The sequence below is a fragment of the Ambystoma mexicanum genome, chromosome 5q (assembly GCF_040938575.1).
Source record: "Ambystoma mexicanum isolate Mex_15411 chromosome 5q, UKY_AmexF1_1, whole genome shotgun sequence".
In the NCBI taxonomy this organism is placed as follows: domain Eukaryota; kingdom Metazoa; phylum Chordata; class Amphibia; order Caudata; family Ambystomatidae; genus Ambystoma; species Ambystoma mexicanum.
The window spans coordinates 359,864,446-359,884,063 of NC_090933.1; the positions used below are offsets into that span (position 1 = coordinate 359,864,446).

Below are 19,618 nucleotides of genomic sequence, written 5' to 3' on the forward strand. Positions count from 1 at the left end.
CTTGTCTACTAAACATCGATTTTAAGCTGTTTATAAAGGCAGGGTACGAGTCCAAGATCACATTATTTAAAGTCACTAAGGGTGTTGCCCAAGCTAAAGCAGGCCCGGCCAGATGAGAAATCAAAAAGCCTACTTTGTCTTTGTCCGTAGGAAAGAAGCGGGGCTTAAAGGTAAATTGCACAGTGCAGCTATCAAGAAACTCCTTGAGTTTGTGTGGATCTCCGTCAAATTTGCCGGTATTTAAACTTAATGGGGGTGAATCTGAAAAAGCATGAGCAACCTGTTGTCGCAATTGTGCGTTAGCCTGTTTGAGGGTTTGCATCTCTAAGGACATTGTTTGCATGGCTGCAATAAGTTGTTGCATTTGCTGATCCATTGAATATCAGTCTGCCGCCTCTTTTTGTTGGCGTCGCTATCTGTTATCACAATATATCTTCAAGGTTAATTAAACCAATAAACAGTTTGATAGGAATTGAATTCTCACCTGAGCAGACTTATATTCAATGGGAAGCCAGTGCTGAAAGCAAGAATTTCCCCGACCAACGCGCCACTCGCTACCCGGTAACAAAACCCCGAGAGGAAGTGGGCGCCAGTCAGGGAAACCCTCTGGGGAAGAAAACCCTGGTCGAAAGCGGAATCCGATGGCTTGAGTGTGGCTTGCAGGATGTTGTCACCGATGCAATGAAAGTTTGAAGGCGGGAAGGCTTCTTCTGGAGAGGGTGACAATTGGAAGAGATGAGTATGAGGAACTCAGAAAGGATGAGGAGAAGCAGGTACGTAATAGTAATACTTTCCCCTAACCTCTTAACCTGCCGAGTCTGGAATACCAGGAGAGAAGCCAAAGAGGCGGGAACCAGAGAGAGCAACAGGGTGAAAATTCTGCCAAAAAGAGGTAAAGGTGAGTGAACTCGTTTAATCAGAAATCTAAGAAGCCCGGAGAAACACTTATAATGTAGCTCAGGCGGGAACTGGATATTACCCGAAAGACTGTAGCTCGGGAAACTAGAAACGGCGTCTCTAAACGAGGCGCAGGTAGGAACCGGATGGATCGGGTGAACGGAGAATGCTGCGGGAAAGATCTGGAAAGTTTGAAGAAAGACAGAGTTAGTATTAGTAAGGAGTGTGAAAGGTTTACCAAGGGATTGAAGGGCACAATCTAGTTGCGAACTCACAGAGCATCAGCTAGAACAGTAGCGACGTGAAGAGCTGGAAACCTTCGCATCATATGAGGGATCACGTGAGCGGTACGCCGCACCTCTGGCGAACGTGAAAAGACTGGAACGGTGATCGCAGATCTGCTTGCACTGTGATCCACCATCTTGAAGATACCGCTCTGAATAGAACCACAGAGCCGATTCCGGGACCAAAGAGACCACTGTTTCGTCTGTGTAACACACTATGCATCTATTACAAGTGATTGAGGACTTTGATTGGAGCAATGATTATTGGTTTGTTACATTAGATGTAGAGGCTCTCTACACGTCTACACGACTGAGTTTGTCTTCAAAACAATAGACACCACCAATGCAATGAAATCAGCATCATATCTATTACACGTGATGATGATGAAGGACATGTTGGATTTTACGTTGAGGAATAATGTTTTTATATTCAATTAATGTTTATATAGACAATTGAAGGGTGTGGCAATGGGGGCAAATTATGCTGCGTCGCTAGCAAATCTATTCATGGGTCTCTTTGAAGATGAGTTTATTATTCAGACAACATATACAGACCAAGAATTCAACTTTGGAAAGGGTTCATAGATGATGTGTTTTTGATTTGGCATGGTAATCAAACAAATCTTAATACATTTGTAACATACTCGAATGAAAATAACATGGGTATTCAATTCACATGCAGCAGCAACCAAGAAAAAATAGATTTTTTTGATACCACTCTTTATGTGAGTAACAATTGTATTATGTCCAAAACAGGAAACCTACAGAAGTCAATTTGGGATTGTTGGCTAGTAGCTGCCATAAAAACAGTGTTATAGAAAATATACCAGTTGGAGAATACGTCAGAGCCAGAAGGAATTGTAAAGAAGATGATAAATTCAAGAAGGAGTGCGATATCCTCGATGGTAGAGACAGAGGATATAAGGAAGAATGTCTCACGATTGCTAGAATCAAGAGCTGGAGTTTGAACAGACAGGATCTGGACCGGAAGGTTAAGAACAAAATAGAGAATTTCAAGAATTTAATAATGGTTACACAATTTTCGTATAACAGTAAAAGATTCTACAACATGTTGCGTAGACATTCGAAATTGCTTATGCTTGACAAAGATTTAGTAGAATACATTGGAAAAAAACCTAGGATTGTATATACGAAGGCACCAACTTTGAAGAATCATTTGAGTCCTTCATTCCTACAACCGGTTCCTGAAAATGTTACATGGTTACACCATAATGTGACTGGTTTTTATAAATGTGGGCATTGCTCTATGTGCCAATATGCACAGTAAGGTCAGACTTTGCGAATCAATAATGAAGAAGTGCATATACGCAAATGTATCAGCCAACTGCAAAACGAAATTTGTAGTGCATGCTATTATCTGTGTATATGGATTTGTATACATTGGTAGCACCATAAGAGAATTGAGATTTAGAGTAAGAGAGTGCATTAACACTTTGCAGAAAAAAGATATTAGATTACCCTTGGCCAAACATTGGAAGTTAAAACATCAAATGGAGAATAAAACCGGAATCAAATGTATAGGTTTAAGAACAGTGTCCAAGAATCCGAGAGGAGGTGACAAATAGAAAAAACCCTGTAAATTGGAAGCGAAGATGATCTGTAAATTTAGGACAGTGTAATTGGTTTGAATTCTGATCATGAAATGGGGGACTTTCTGTGAAGCACTATATCTATAAAAGAACATGTCTTTAAACCTAAAATGGACCCAGCTGATGTCTCGCCCTAGGGTGTTGATGATTGACCTATGATTTATCCATGTGTCCATTTACCAGCCAACAAGTCCTATTGCGGGGGTTAATGGGGAATTGGATTTTTGTTGCATCACTGACAAGTTTTTGATCAGCATCGCAGTAAGTGTTTAGACATGCAGGCGACATAGGATATGGGCAATTTTGATATAACTAATCATGGATTAAGTAATATCACGTTGCATTTAGTGGAAAAACAAAGCTAAGGCTAAGACTAGTAATGATATATCTAAGTGGGCAATAGAATATTCTATGAGGCACATGGGGTTATATGCGAGAGTGTTTTGGAAGTGTATTTATACATTTGAAAGGTAATTGAGAGCAAGAATGCATGTTCTAGAGGCTAGTGTCTCCGCACCACACATGCACGCAATAGGGAGTAGATAGAGTTTGACCAATAAGGCATGTGCGAGTGACTAGTGTCTCCCCACTACACATGTGCTAAATAACAAATTAAGGGAATGTGTGAGAGACTAGTGTCACCGCTTCACGCATGCACGAAAGGGAGCAGTGTGCGAATTAGCGCTCATGCACGGGTTACCTAGTAACCATAAAAACAATAGATCAGGGTTGGCTCAGTTGCGCGAGACAGCTATTGAAGTCATGGATAGTGGTAGTTTGCATGCCAAGGGAAGGTGGCCTAACAGAACAGGCTGGACTGTGCCCATTGCTCGCCAGTCAAAGAATGACGTGCCTATAGGTTGTCCAAATTTGCAACAGTGTTGACAGAATAAAAAAAACAAAGCTATGGCTTGCACCCCTGCTTTCAGGGGTTGATATGGTCTTTAACAGCCCATCAGCCCTGAACCTAGGTAGGCCAGAATGAAGGCGAGGGCCATTATGTCCACCCCGCACAGCAGGGGTGAAAGCCATTCGCTGGCCGGGGTTTATCCAATGTGCAAATGTTTTCTATTTTTACTCAGGAGATTGGCTGCAAAAGTGGCATCAAAGTTCCAAGAAAAAAACCCACCCAAAAAAAAAGATGGCCGCCACCATAAGCAAAGGGGACAAAGTCGATTTTTCATTTCTTTTGCATCAGCCAGGAGCGGGAGGAGCGCCGGGACCAGAGCTCAAAGCTCCGGTCCAGCAGATAAGTGGTGAGGAAGGGAGAGGGTGGGGAAGGGGTTTGTTTTGTTTTGTGGGGGGGGTGGCGAGGTGGGGAGGTAACAGGGAGAGAGTCCCTGTTGCCTCCCCACATTTGGAGTAAAAAAAGATGGTGCCACCCGGGGAAAGGCCTCAGGCGCTGGAAAAGATATATACCCATTGACCTTATCTGCAAAGTAGCTACCTGGGCTTCGTCACACATCTTTTGCAAACACGACACATTGGATGTCAGTTCTATGGCTGCTACTTCTGGCCAGTTTCAGCATGCCATGCCAAAAACATCTTTTTCAACAGCACCCGATGGACGTTGCAGTGCCCCGCCACACACATATTCCTCACACTTTGGAATCATTCCATGCAAAGGACTGCACGAGCTGGATGGTATGAGTAAGTGCAAGTTACCTGCCGCAGTGACTATGTTACTACACCTAGTCTTTCGGAACCTATCATCTTTCATTCAGTCCCATTGTTAGGATGTCTTCCATGCAGGTGGGGTGTGCGGGGAGTGCTGGAGAAGGGGTTAATAACTGACATGCTGCAGACTGATAGATTGTTTGGTTTTTGACAACTCACAGTGATGTTGGGCTGAGCAAGGGGGCATGCCTATGCGAAGAGTGAACACACGTGACACATATCTTCTTTGGATGCCAAACCGGCCACATATTGAATCTCACGGCAAATCATCAATGCACTCAAGAAATGTGACGTTTCATATATATATATATATACACAATATCAACAATTCCTACATAATTCACAACATTTCCAGCTGGCAGGTGGTCCAGGCGAATCATGGCTCTCTGCCCCGCCGGGACGATGCATGGTGGTGAGGCCCTGTCCCCTCCCCACCATGCCCTTAACAAGAGGCATTACTGGGAGGCAGCCCCTCTTTCTTACTGGTCCTAGTTGCCCCCCGGTCCTTCCGCCCCTTGTCCCGCCGTGAGCCTCCGGTCACTGTGCCCCATTCTGGCTCCGCAGTCCCCCGGAAAAGGGGATCTCAGTGTCCGCATTGTCCTTCCCCACCTGCCACAGGAGCGCTGACCCACCGGTCCATGACCAACCCCCTTCGCCTGCAAAATTCTGCCACATTAGTTCAGTTCCATGCTGTGACAGATGCACTACGTCATGATGAGAAGTTCCTGGGACCCTCAATAGGCCATTACTGATGATATGCAGACCCCCAGGCTGCCAGTCACCCGGGATAATTCACTATTCAATTTCCATCTGTCTTGCACCCTCTGCTCCATTCTGTGCATGAACGAGTGCCCCACGACCCATACCACTGGCTTCACCATCTCCTTCCTTAAAAAGACAGAAAAGACCCTTATACCCCCTCAATCTCCTCTTTTTCCCTTTAACACAGGAGGTGTGGTCGGATGTATCCCTTATAAGCGTGTGATTTCCACCACTCAATGCCTTTATTTGTCCTTCCCCGTACCCATATCCTGAGGCTGTAGTGGCTGCCCCTATTCACCACGACCTTCAAAGTTTTCTCAAAGGTTTTCCTGTACTGGTACCTGGATAGGCACGACCCGCCGTTGTGCAAAAACAATGGGCCTGCCAGGTCGCCCCTGTACCCTAGGTATGCCCGTAGCCCCTTCTATCAGTCAGATGTTCCCCATCACGTGTGCCGTCATAGTCACCCTGGCCCCTTTACCCTCCTGGTCTGTTTTAGACTTCCTCAACCAAATGTGTGCCAGCCCCCCAGCCCCCTCAAATTATAAATCGTCCCTGGACAAACTTCCTAGGAAGTCAGTCGTGGAACCCCCCACCAGTTCCCCGATCCTGAAAGCCCCAAAGAACGCTGTCACGAAAACTTCTCTGAACAGCGCCCTTTCCCAACCATCCTGCCAGATTCCCTCCAGTCCCTGCACTCATGCTGACTTCTTCTCTGCGTCCAGAGGTCTCCTATTATCGCCCCCTGGTGCCACGCCCTTCTCCAACCGGTTAATACCTTTTTTATTGCCAAATCGGTGGGCATTCCTTGTAGCCCTGCAAAGAAACAAATGGCCGTCATCTTTGTTTTGGCTACCCCTACTGTTGCCCTCCCCACCCCCCAGCGTGCAAGTGACACAGAAAACGTCTTGCGGCATGTTTGTGAAAAATGTCAACAAGGCCTTGCCCCCCACAGAAATCCCTGAATGCTCTCTGATATGCCCCCTTTCTCTCCCCTGATACTGATACATGTATCAGGGATGCTAATTCCAGGCACCCAGCTCTCAAAGAGCCTCTGGGAAATTCCCCATCGCTGAGTCCGCCCCAGGCAACCATCTCCGGAACTCCTGCATTTTAAAATGGGACAAAGCATCAGCTGCATTATGGAGCACACCTGAAACATGTTTCGCCCAAAAACAAATATCTGCTTTTAAACACAGTACCATCAATCGTTTTAGCAACCTCAACACCATTGGGCATTTTGCACTCTGGCTGTTGATTGAGCAAACCACCGACATACTGTCTGACCAAAATACTACGTCTTTTCCTCCCTAGCTCCTTCTCCAGATTGCCAGTGCCACTATGATGGGAAAGAGCTCCAAAAACCTTATGTTCTTACATAATCCTTTCCTCTTCCAGCTGTCTGGCCACCTCTTACCGCACCACTTGTTGCCCCAAAACTCACACTCCCAGCTGCATCTGTGTATAGATCCAACTGTCCCTTGCATTCCGTTTTTTCCAGCCAGACACATATCCTGTTAAACTCTCTCAGAAAAGTGTCCCAAATTTACAGGTCCTTTTTTCGAACTTTGGACAGCCTGGTCTGGTGATGTGGTTTAGTCAGGCCTGACATTGCTCCTGCTATGGAACGGGAGAAGGGCCTCCCCATTGGAATGATTTTGAGGGTGAAATTCAACTGACCCACCAAACTCTGTAACTGCCTAAGGGACACCTTTTTGTCCCCTAGGCAGGCAGCAACTGCCCCCCTGAAGTCCTGCACTTGTCACTGGGTAGACGTCATTCACCCACCTTGCAGTCAATCTCTATGCCCAGAAAACACGAGGTTGTGGGCTTTCCATTGTTTCTGCTGCCAAGGGCACCCCCATTTTTTCTGCCACCTCCTGAAACGTTCTCAGTGCCCTGGTGCACTCCTCAGTCCCCTTCTCGCTCATGAGCAGGAAATCATCTAGGTAATGCAGTATCTTTGACCCTTACATTCCTTCTTGACCACCCACTCTAGAAACGTGCTAAATTTCTCAAAGTAAATGCATGATATAGAGCACCTCATTGGCAAGCACCTGTTGTAGTAAAATTGTCCCCCTACTTGGAACCCCAGTCCTCAGGGTGTACCGGCAGCAGCCAGAAGGCAGCCTCAATGTCCGCTTTTGCCAATAGTGTCCCTTTACCCATTTGTTGCAACCGTGCCGCCACTGAGTTAAAAGAGGCATACCCCACAAAACATAAGTCGTTGTCAATGGCATCTTTGACACGCCCTTTGGGAAAGGCAAGTTATGTATAAGCCTATACTTCCCTTGCTCTTTCTTTGAGACAATCCCCAATGGGGAGCAAACCAACCGCTGCAGAGGTGGTACCGCAAATGGACCTGCAAATCTCCCCAACTCCTTTTCCACTTTGTCCATCAGTATCGATAGTTGTGACCTGACAGATCTCTGGTTCTCTGGCACTGGGGGCGGAGAAGTGGTGTTAAAACCCTCCACCGTTATCCGTAAGACTTGCGAAAACTCTTCCACTAACCACCCTGCATCACTCACCCGAGGGTACCCATTTGCCCATGCCCTCAACACTTCCACACGTACGGCTGAGGGTAGTCCTGCCGGAGGCCGACTGAGCCACACACTCCTACCTCTGCTCTGTGCTGCACATGATGCATTTTGCTTCCCCATATCCTGACATCCCACAAAATGAACAGATGTGCTTACAATTGCAGACTGACATTGCACACAAGGATTTGTTGTATGCCCAGCAAGACCCATTTTTTTGTCCCTGCTTCCCCCGCTGTTCCGAAAGGGCTGTACCGGTCGCCCCGGTGTGAAACCCTTACCGCTGGCTGGGCGTACTGCCGTTCATCTAGTCAATAAGTCCATGGCCCTAGAGCCGCAATCTAGTGAAGTATTCCCCGACTTTGCACTCCTGAATCTCTCCTCATACTCCAACCAAGCATCAAATATACAGTCATGATGCATTGTCAAAATTAAGTGATTGTATGACCACAACTTCTGACAAAGCTCCAGACAGTTCTCCAATAGTATGGCTGAAAATATCAAAAAACTAGTCACCGAGTTGGCCAATGATATCTCTACAAAGAATTTCGTGTCCTTCCTTTCACTCATTATCTCCTTGCACTCCTCTACCCTTCTGTAGTCCAAGAGTGAGAATATATCAAAGTATTTTTCCTTCCATATTTTCTCTTTGGTTTTCAGAGGCACATGCCAGTTCAGAGAACCCGGGACATTTGTCTGGATTGGGGCAGAGGCTTGCCCTGCCTGCCCATCCCCCACCAATTTGGCCCCAGAGCCCACTGTTATTGTGTCCTGTGCTCTCACTTCACCTGTTTTATTAATAACACTCCCTGTTACCTTTGAATGCTCACCTGCTCCCACCTGTGTACTCGTCATTGGCCCCATCATAAGAACCGCCCCACCTGACATCATAGGTGGGGCTGGATTTACCACCCCCATGACCAGTTCACCCTGAGTCCTCTCCCGCCTCTGTTGCAGAACCTGTGGCAATGGGACAACCCTGGCTGGTGCCACACAGCCCTGTTGTTGGGGCTCCAGATGCCAGCCCCCCAGATGGCCACCCCATCCACACACCCTGTGAACCTGAGGGTGGGGCACCCCATCCAAAATGCAACCCCAGCCCATTACATGGCCCGAGGAGCCCGCCTGACCTGGACCAACTTAGCCCCCAAAAGACCCTGCAGCCACTACATCACTGTTGGCCCCCGGGTTCAGTGCTGGGTTACTTGCCCCTGCTCCTGGGGTGCTGTCTGCCAGAGTCACCTGGCCCCCAGTCCTTCCACACAGGCATTCCCCATTCACTCTGCCGCATCCCTAAAGCCTGGCGGTTGAGTGGGAGTGGGCGCCACAACTGCTGCCCTTATTGCGGGGGTTGTGGCTGTACCATCCTCTCTCCTCATTTTTGCTGGCGGGAAAGTCACCCTGGGGGCCACATTCTTCCTCCATGGCCTAGAGGGCGGGGGTTGCACTGTGTTGCCCCCCCTACATGCAACCCTCTGCCTGTACTGTGCCCCCACTACCTGGGAGAGATTCCAGGACTGCCCCCACCTCTTTTCCTTGCAGCAAGACGATGATGGCCGCCAATGTTGTCGGTCCATCTCTTCCTTAACTGTTTAATTTAATGTATTTAGTTATGATATGATATGATATTTTATTTGTATCGCGCTCGTACACAAGTGTTTCAGAGCGCGACTTGGCAAGGGAGGGGAACAAGTGAGAACACAGCACAACATAAAAACGATGTTACTAGGCCCAGTGACATTGAGAACACGCAAGTGCATGGGAAAGGGAAAAGGGAAAAAGTGCATGGAAGGGGGAGAGTGGAAAGTGCAGAAGCCGAGGAGTGCAGATAAATAAAATAAATAGAAAATTGAGGCAAACTGTGGTAGTGCAGCCATCAAGTGGCAAGTGCTGTGTTTAAGCCAGCAGACTGGGTAAGTCTGAATAAGTGCAGAAAAAGAAGAAAAATGGGGGGGGCTGTATGGGTACAGATGCAGTCCCCAGTGCAAGGGGTGGCCAGGAGGCAGTGCAGGAAGGTGGCAAGGTGAGCAGGTACCTGGGCCCAGGGGACAGAGGGTGGCCAGGTGCACAGTGGCAAGAGAGCAGATCAGTAGGGGAGAAGGGGAGCGAAGGCAGAAGCAAAGAGGAAGGTTTTGAGGTGCTTCCGGAACTGGAGATGGTTTTCCTCAAGTTTTAGAGTGGCAGGGAGGCTGTTCCAGAGGGAGGCCCCAGCCGAAGATAGAGATCTACCCCCAGCTCGTTTCTTTGAAAAACGACTGACCCTGAGGGAGTTAGAGGTAGAGGAGCGAAGAGCTTGAGAGGGGAGGTATTTGCAGAGGGATAGCTGAAGGTATTTTGGACCCAGGCCCCAGAAAGCCTTGTGGACAATGCAGAGGGTTTTGAATTTAATCCTTGAATCCACTGGGAGCCAATGGAGAGATTATATATATATATATTTATATTTATATATGTATTTAGTCATATTATACATATTTTATTTCTCAAGTTCCAAAATAACTCCTTCCATGCTAAGCTAATTACAGGTTTATTGCCACCTTCTGCAGAAACCCAATTGTACACAAACAAAGGTCTCCTCTGCCCTGTGCCTCGTTGCCCAGCCAACCTAGCGTTTTCACTCAGTGCTGCCTCGTCCTGCCAAACCATAAACCATGTCTCCATGGAAAAAAAACAACCGAGCAATCCTGCTTTTACTTTCTGAACTTTTTCATGCAAGCAATACCCCAAAAAACATCCCTTCTCAAATCAAAACCCAGCTCCCCCCACGAGTCATCCGCAATGTCATCGCCTGCATATAAGCAACGCGCCACCCAAAAAGAACAAAACAAAAAAGAAACCGCCCTCGCTTAGTGCCCTCCAGCCTTGACTCAACAACAACACTCCCAGTCTATCCCCTCGCTGCGTCCCGGCACGAAAATGAAGGAAAGAAAAATAATTCTTCCAAGTGTGCTCCTTCCATGTCTTGGGACAGCGCAGCAGCGAAGGCAACAGGTTTGCAGTCCGGGGCAGCAAAGAAGAAAAGACCTCTGAGGTGGCTCGAAGGCTACACGCGGTGGTGCAGGCATGGCGCCGACAATCCGTTAGGACGAGGTGAAGACCTATACTCACCTGGTCTCCCAGGACTCTATTTAAGCCCCACAGGATTGGCACCACCGCGCCCCCTTCCCGCCACACCAAAGCCTGCGAAACCGCCGGCACTGTGGGGCCGGTTACAACATGCCTCTGCCTGCTTCTTCTCCACTGGTCGCCCCCTGCCCGCCCAACCCAGAGACACCATAATTGCATGTTTTCACTTTTGTTTGATATGGGTCGAACTCATGCTTCTTTTTCACAAAGTGCTAGTGTGCCTGCTCAGGAACAATTCAATGATATTAGAATCTCATGCGAATAGCCATTCTAATTTGAGCTAGTTTGCTTTGATCGTCATAGAGATTTTCTTCATTATACACTGTGCTTTAGGTGGGAGGCAAAATCGAGGGGGGCTCTAACAAAGGGAGGTGGCCTAAATATGGGCAGCGGGAACGGACGTTAGGAGCGGTCACTAGGAGCCAGGCAGGCGTATTTCTATCACTCATTGTGCTGTACCCGACTCTCCTTTGTTTCTTAATCACAGGCCCTGTCCCTACAGACAGCCTTTTCACCTAACAGAGATAGTCTCTGCAGCCTTATGAAAGGGATGCATCTGAGGGTATACCCTCAGATCTATAAACAAAAAGAGAGGCCTACTCTTCTGCTATCATAACTTTGGTGCACTCTTGTATTCCTTAATCAGAAGTGCTGGCCTCAATAAAAAGCCATTTGCCCATTTGGCAAAGAGCTTCTTTTTTTGGGTTAAAGGGCTGCCTGATGGGGTCGGCGCCTCTAGGGCTAGTGGAGGGAGGCTGGCACAGTCCGGCTCTAGAGCACATTTTGGAAACAGCTGGGTCTCTGCCCTGGTGCACTTAAAGCCCTGATACATCCATGTTCACTTTTGCTTAAGAGAAATTTCAGAAATCTATTAATGTACACCAGGAGTTCTTTTTCTTCTAATTCTTTCCCCCTCTTCATTTAATACACGTTTTTGCAGTGTACAAAATTTAAAAAGTCACTAATAAGGGAAACATCTGGGTCCATCCACGCACAAGGTGACACTTAATCTGGCAGTGGCCAGCACGGTGTCACTAGCTCTTTAAAGGCGCTTATTGAGATCATAGTCTGCATTTAGCAGCTGCTGCTGATACTGAATAAGAAACCAGTGATACAAGTTGTGACGGGATGGTAATATCAGGAGGGTTCAGGGCTGTCACCAGCTCAGTTATGCCCCGTTTATAATCGAGTGAGATTCAAATGTGAGCCCCACTGGCAACTATTAATTACCTCATCTCTTCCACGCGTCCAGTGGCCTACTAAGCGGGGGGAGGGTATCAGGGGGACCTCTGCACCTCCAGGGGTTCTTTTGAGAGCCAGCGCGGGACATTTTTCAGTGGGACACCTCTCCAGTTCGGCACCTGAATGAGGGTGCCCTTTTAGCAAAGGTGTCCCGCTGGCAGGACAATGTGTGCTGAGCAATTCCTGCTGAACACGCTCAGGACACCTTACTCTTTCCGAACAGGAGAGGTGTCCCGCTGCCAGGACAATGTCCCACAGAGCTCTGGGTAGCAGAGGGGATCTCACCTTGCTCTGTGTCAACAGAACATTTCAATGTGAACCATGAGGCACTGATAGGAGGGAGGGGAGACTATTAGCAGGGACTTTTTGAGGGAGTGATCTGAAGTGAGAAGGGTATATAATGCTGCATGCTTCATGAAATAATGGCTATGGCTTTACACCACAAGGGGGATTTGTTAGGGCTACATTAATCTGCTTGATGCTATCGTGACGCTGCATGCAGGATGGGGAGAATAAAAGTAAAGCCATACTCTTATCGCTTAACATATTTCAATGACAATGTAGTGTATAGTTAGTTTACTATGAAAGGCTAGTTTATTATGCAAATGTGATTTGCTTCCAAGGCATTGCTATCAATAAAGTATTATTTAAGCACATGAAATGCAAAGCAAAACCTTAATAAATATCAATATCAACTAAACCTGGGAAGATGTGCTCAGTTGCTTAAATTGTCCAATCCCGGTTTCACCATTTAACCAAAGTGTGTAATCCTGGCCAAATGATTTTATCACACTGTGTCTTATCTGCAGCTCTGTAAGTGATTCACGTCATAGCTTATGTTAATATATTATGCTGTTATACCTCCCACTATAGAGTTGCTCCATATATAATAATAGTGCATTTTAGGTATTTTGCACCACAAAGTTATTTGTCACGTGACTTACTTATGGCAACTTATTCGAAAGTCACTTCCATGGTGCCTCCAAGTATTAAAGACTGATGATGCTCCTTGCATTGTCCTTTTCTGTGAAGTCACTTCTGTTGGTGCAATCCATATGCAAATTAGGAGGTCTGCTTGCATTTTGCCCCAGAGCGCCTGCACAGAGCTCTAATAGATGAGTTTCCTGCATCTGTAATGATTCTGCAGTTTTATTTGTTTTGTGTTAAGATACCATCTGCCACTAATGTTACCAAAAAAGTAGATTGGGGCAGGTGTAGGCGGTCTGGAGGAGCGAACAAGACCGTATGGAATTGGGTGCACTGCATTTGGGGGGGGGGGGCAGGAGGACTTGCAGGACTTTTTTCTTTCGTGGTTCCCACCCATCCCCCTCACCCCTCCAATGCTGGATACCCCCCTGCTTGTGTCCTTGCCTTTTATGACGTCTTTGGAAAACGTCATGGCACGTCTGTGCGTTTGTTAAATACGTCAACTGAATTCAGCACCAATCAAATCACAGCAAAGTGACGTGGGACTTTGCCTGTCAAAGAAATCAAAGTATCTATGGGCAACATCCAGGCAGGTAAGATAACTCAGTGTGTTAGTGCATCTACCACAGGTATCTTTGTCCCTGCATATATGTTGTGTATGTGAATTCCAGTAAAACAATTGATTGGATCACTGCACTTGCTGCAGAGATGTGTGCAACATGTTAATCAGTCACCTGCACTTTCTCCTACTTGCATCTTTCAGGAGTCAATAAAACCATTGCATTGATTTGGGAATTCGTGCAGAGGCTCAGTGATTTTGGCACAATTTCATTAAGAGAGTTATTTTATTTTTTTTTCTCAGTTTTACTCAGATGTCCCCCCTACCCCTCGGCCCCCACCCTCCCAAAAATACCAGAAAATAGAATTCCTTGAATCCTTCCTTCACTTCATGCGTGCATGCGTTTAGCCTGCGGTTCCGGAAGCAACTCAAGACCTTCCTCTTCGCTTCCCTTTCTCTCTTCCTCTCCCCTGCTGATGACCCGTCTGCTCCATGCACTGGTTACCTGGCCAGTCTCTGAACCTGGGCCCAGGTCCCTGCATGTCCAGTCGCACTGCCTCTTTGCTCCACCTGCACTTATGGTCTGTATCTGTAACCCTACAGTCCCTTCTCTCTGCACTTTTGAGCCACCCGTTGGCTGCACCTTCTGATTTTTACCTGCACTAAGCCACCTGCTGGCTACACTTTTTGACTACCTGCACTTCTCCCCCGCCCCTACTTCTCTCCTTCCACTTACCTGCACTTGAGTGTCCTTAATTGTCACAAGGCCTAGTAAGATCGATGTTTTGTCCTCCCCTGTCCCCGACCCCTCCTCCCCCCTTGTCTTGTCGCGCCTAGAAACACTTGTGTACAGGCGCGTTATAAATGCCATATCATATCCATGCCATGAGAAGTGTACACACGAGATGCTGACACACTTATTGCAATAAACGGCCTCTTCTGTGGTGTAGTTTACTGTTTCTTAGGGTGTGGATAGGACACATTTTGATCATCCTAGAACGCACACAATGATGTGCACATGATGTCCTCCCATACCAGCAAATATTAAGGTGAGAGGCACATTCAACAGTGCCCAGGTTGTGTGTATGCTGTTTTTACAACACTATGAAGTTACAACTTAGTACTTACAAGCCTATAGACTGCACCAAGTGATACCAAAACACATTACTGTTATTAGATGAGTACTAGTTTACGAATAATAACCGCTGAGACGTCACGGCAGCGCCTGGCAGGCCCGTGTGCTCATAGGCCCTGTAGTTAGCCTCGCGACTTTGGGAGAAGCTATTTGCGCCGAGGCTACCGCGGCTTGAGATTCCTGTCACGGTGTAAGTGGGTGTGGGGAGCCGGTGGCAGCTCCTGCCTCGGCCGGCCTCTCTCCCACTCTGCTTGGCTGCTATATTTATCAGCATGGCTGGCCATAAAAGGTCAGCGCTGGGGCTCTGGTATTCCGCTCAGGCAGGCAGGCATTATTTTTGCTCTTTACCCCGGTGTCCAGTCTGTAGCACCGGCCCAAGCCCCTCTTTGCTGGATTCAACCATTGCTGGATTTGTCGCCCGTCCCTTGTTTTGCAGCCTCGCGCCAGGATTCTGCGTGGTTCCGCCCGGCCTTGGTGAGTATGAGCTGCCATTTTGTGGCTTTCATTGTCTGGTCAGAACCGGCCATTTGCTCTCCCGCTCGCTGTACAGTAGCTCCCTGAGCTCGTGAGCTCCGCAGCCCGCAGGGGTGGTCTCAAGTGCGCTGAAATTGGACCTGGGAGCTGGCAAGGAAATCCTCCAGCTTCGTGAAGTAATGGTTTTAACTTAAGAGCATTTTAATGTAATGCTTGGCACCACCACTTGTTTGATTTCAGGGAACTGTGAGCACTTTGCAAAGTGGCACGAATGAATACTGTGGGTTGAGTTAACTTACAAAAGTACCATGCATTATTTGATGTCAACCTATGTGTGACTATGCTATTTCCATTCGCTTGATATAAAACTCCTGTTTATGTGCTTCACTGTATAGAAAAAAGACGGTATCCCTTGAAATAATGACATTGCACAGTATCAGCTTTATTGCCAATTACCTGCATTTGTTTAGTGTTTAAAACTGGTGGCTGTCTGTGTAACCTAAAGCACTCCATTGAAAAATAGAATTAAAACTGGAGTCAAGGTTTTGATGGATATACTATTAAGTCATATGGCCTGTGAATGGATCAGCTGCCACAGTCTGGGCTGTTTGATTGATTAGTGGTGTGCTGGTTCTTTAAAAGGCGTTGAAAGATATTTAAGTGCTGATGTATAAAGGGATTGTGCTGAGGTAAGACTTTGCCCGGGCCAAATTAGGACATAGATAGCTGAGATGACAGGACAGCAGCGCTCCTAGACTGAGGCGGACAGCACGGTTTGCACCGGGCCAAAACCCCACTGGTGCAGTGGCACCCCGGGGCAGTACCGGCAGGATTTGGGCTGTGGGGAGCCCTTTGTCAATGACCTGTTTTTTTGGCAGAGCGCAAGCATTACGCGCCCATGAGAGCCGCCTCTTGAATGAGCAGCAAACATGAGTACTGCGCTCATCGGCCCTAAATTTAGGTCTGGCCCAGTGCAAAGTAGGTGTAATTGTATGATGACCGGGGAATGTGCCGGCTGCGACGACACATGTGAAACGCATTCACTCAAAAAGGCATAGTGCAGCTACAGAAATAAGCAATGGCATGGACGTGGCTTCTCCTATGCAGTGACCACTGAGAGACGTTCAACCGGGGAGCCGTGCAGAGCAAAGGGAGGCCTTGGAAGCCCCCACCCAGCTGGATTGTTACAGCGCATTTTGGCATGTTTTGGGTTTTTTGGTACATTGTGGTAATGCAAATTAGCTCAAATGCAAACCTTTTTCTTCAGGAAATTGTCTTTGTCTAAGAGGGCAGTGCTACTTTATACATAGCTTAATCAACCCAAGACAGACATTTGCAAGGCTGCCAGGACAATTACATACCTGGTTTCACCCTTATTTGAGCTAATTTGTATACCCATAATGCCTTGCTGTTGTGGCTCAGAACTGGATGTGAACTGCCAGCGATGGCTACTAGGTGGCGTTGTGGAATGTGTGACTTGGCTCAATTGGACTTTCCTACTTATATATGTATATATATGTTGGTAGGCAGGGATTTTAGTACATTAAGAGATCCATAGACCGTTACAGTAGAAGGCTACCACAGTGGCACTGCACAGCAGGTTGAGAGACTGTTGCTGAGAGATTATATATTGGAAACTAGGTTAATCGTATGAGTTTTGCAACTAGAACAATGGCTATATTAAAAAAGAAAATGTGTTGACCAGGGGATTTGTGGGGGTCGGTCGCTTGTTTATATTCAGGGCGCAGGTGGGGCATGGGAGTAATTGTCGTCAGCGTAACAGAGGCACCTTTGTGGGATGAAACAGTTGACAAGCATATGCTAAACATCCGGTAGTGTCTGTGACTGGCAAGGGACATGAGCTTGCGGGCGGGGGGCACGCACAAAGGGCCTAACATGGGGTACAGCAGACTCCTAAGAGCAGCTTGGCTGGCTCACTGGCCGAACAAATGGGGGTGCAACCAATGCTACAGGGCTAGGCCCTCTTGGTCGTGCAATGTGCAGGGTGATGAAAAGGGGCGGTGGGTTTAGCTAATGTGGGGGGAGTAAGGAAGGGATTTAGTAGAGGGGTGGAGCAGCAGCACACTTAAGGCGGATGGTGAGAACAAGCGGTTTCCTGCTCCCCATCCCTCCAGTCACTCCGCTGACATGCAGGTATGTTGCCCGCATCGCAACCCTCCCCCCAAAAAATGAAGGGTAGACACGAGAATGCAGGGCAGGGGTCAAGTCCTAAAAATTAAAGTGGGGGGACTCATCAACAATTGCAATGGGATGTGATGTCGCCCGAAATTAGCATATCAGGGTGCAATATACACATTTCATTAAATTGGCTTTGCATAACCCACACATTTCACAGAACGAACGGCATTTGCCTTTCATAAAATCAACACACACACAAAACCAAGACAGGATATTTTCTTCTAATAGTGCTTTTGAAAACGTTAAAAGGTGTGCATGTTTTAAACTCCAAGAACCAATACACATGTTTTCCCTGGGACTTGCAGTGCCGAAATGGGATATTTCACCTTTAGTTGTTTGTTATTTATCATCAGGTCATACAGTGCAGTGGTGAAGTGTCCGGCCTCCAAATCTGTTGATTGCTGATCGATTCCTGAGGTTGGCTTTAATTCATAAATTCAAAAAGGACTTTCATTGGGTCTCATTTTAGTTGGGGGTTACTGAGTCGACCCTCTGAATAAAGTGGGTGGACTCCGTCCCCCGCGTGTACCCTCGACTTGAACCCTGAGGGAACAGCGTTGCATGGAAGTGCCTTCCTTGGTGAACAGGGCAGCATCTAGCACAGGAGAGGGTCTCTGTTCTTTTCCGTCCAGCCACAGCTGGACAAGGGAGACAGGTCAAGGTGACACTGTGACAGGAGGGGGGGGGTTGAGGTGGGGGCAGTGCCGGCCCTACAATTTGCAGGGCCATGGGCATCATAACAATGGTGACCGGGGATATTACAGGAAATTATTTCACAGAATGAATCTTTAATGCACAAAATATCATGGAGGCTACATTAAAAACATGATGACATGAGTAAGGCAGGAGACGAATACGAATGCCAGGGGACCTCCAGTATAAGATTTGTCACTGTTAACATTTACCTATACAGCATTATCAGGAATGCCAGGGGACCTCCAGTATAAGATTTGTCACTGTTAACATTTACCTATACAGCATTATCAGGAATGCCAGGGGACCTCCAGTATAAGATTTGTCACTGTTAACATTTACCTATACAGCATTATCAGGTTTGAGGCTTGATTTTGAAGTAGCAGACAAAATGAGAAGGGCGCTTCATCCATGTACTCCCTGAGCGCCTTCATTGGAGGGGGTGGGGGGGGGGGGTCGAGTAGAAAAAACTGGTTTAGCAGGGTGCAGGAAATGGAAGGGGAAGCTGGGGGAACCCATTGCAGAATGTTGCAATGGCATGGCAACTGAGCAGGTTAGGTGACTGTTGCTGAGATGTTATGTTTATATATTCCTGTAAATCATATGGCCCTTTTCCCTTCCCGGCTGCAAAACGCGCAGTGAAATGTGGTGTTTTGACTAGGGGATGAGTTTGGCTCCCTCGCATCACTAGGTGGGAGCTTCTGGCTCAGTAAAAAAAAAATCCCCAAAAAATCAAAAAGTTTGCACCTATGAATATATGCACAGTAAGGGGCATACCTTAAAGTGAAATATACATGGTTATTTAAATGGACCTTTCCCCTTAGAAAAAGTGCACCAGACAAAAGCGCATTGATTTAAAAACATTAATCAACGTCGAAAATGACCAGGGAGGGGAGATTTTTCGAATAACTAGGCTGCCAAATAATTAAAGGTGCCCTCCTTTTAATCCAAACAATTAATGGTGGAATATTGGGAGGTGAGGGTAGAGGTCTGGCCCAGGAAAACAAAATCCCAGTAAGAGTCATGTGTTTTGATGACATGTATGTGGTCTTGCGGGTAAGCGTCCGCACCTGCAACATGGTAACCTGGGTGGAATGCTTGTAGCCAAACACTTGAGCAAGCTTGCCAGACTCACAAAACACCCAAGCGGGGTAGTGGCCACCCTCTGTAACTAGTGGGAGCAGTAGCAATCCCAGTGGTAGAATCTGCGATCCCTTTGTGGGGGTGAGGCCCCATCGGAACCTCCCCAATTTAAGCCTGAGTATCACAACCTTCCAAGTAATGTGAAAGGGGCAGTGATAAGCTCTGCGCTGGTATTATCTGCAAAGGCTGTTGCTCCCAGTTCACAAGCACTCACGCGTCAAAGCGACTGTAGCTTATTCCTCGTCTGCTTGCCGGTTGTGAATACATTTCCCATAACGGCTAATAACTTTATACCAGTAGATATCGCTAAACACAAACCCGACCTAGAGTGTGGGTATTGTCACTGCCAGGCA

The 19,618-nt window shown here is 47.2% G+C and overlaps 1 protein-coding gene across 2 annotated transcripts in view; it reads left to right on the plus strand.

Moving 5' to 3' along the window:
• The first annotated feature begins 15,099 nt into the window (after positions 1-15,099).
• MYOM1 (myomesin 1) overlaps positions 15,100-19,618 on the plus strand; it is a 526,093-nt gene continuing 521,574 nt past the window's right edge. For both annotated transcript variants that reach the window (XM_069620852.1, XM_069620853.1), the window contains exon 1: positions 15,100-15,230. The gene's annotated coding sequence lies outside the window, so the exon portion shown is untranslated. The remainder of the gene's footprint in view (positions 15,231-19,618) is intronic.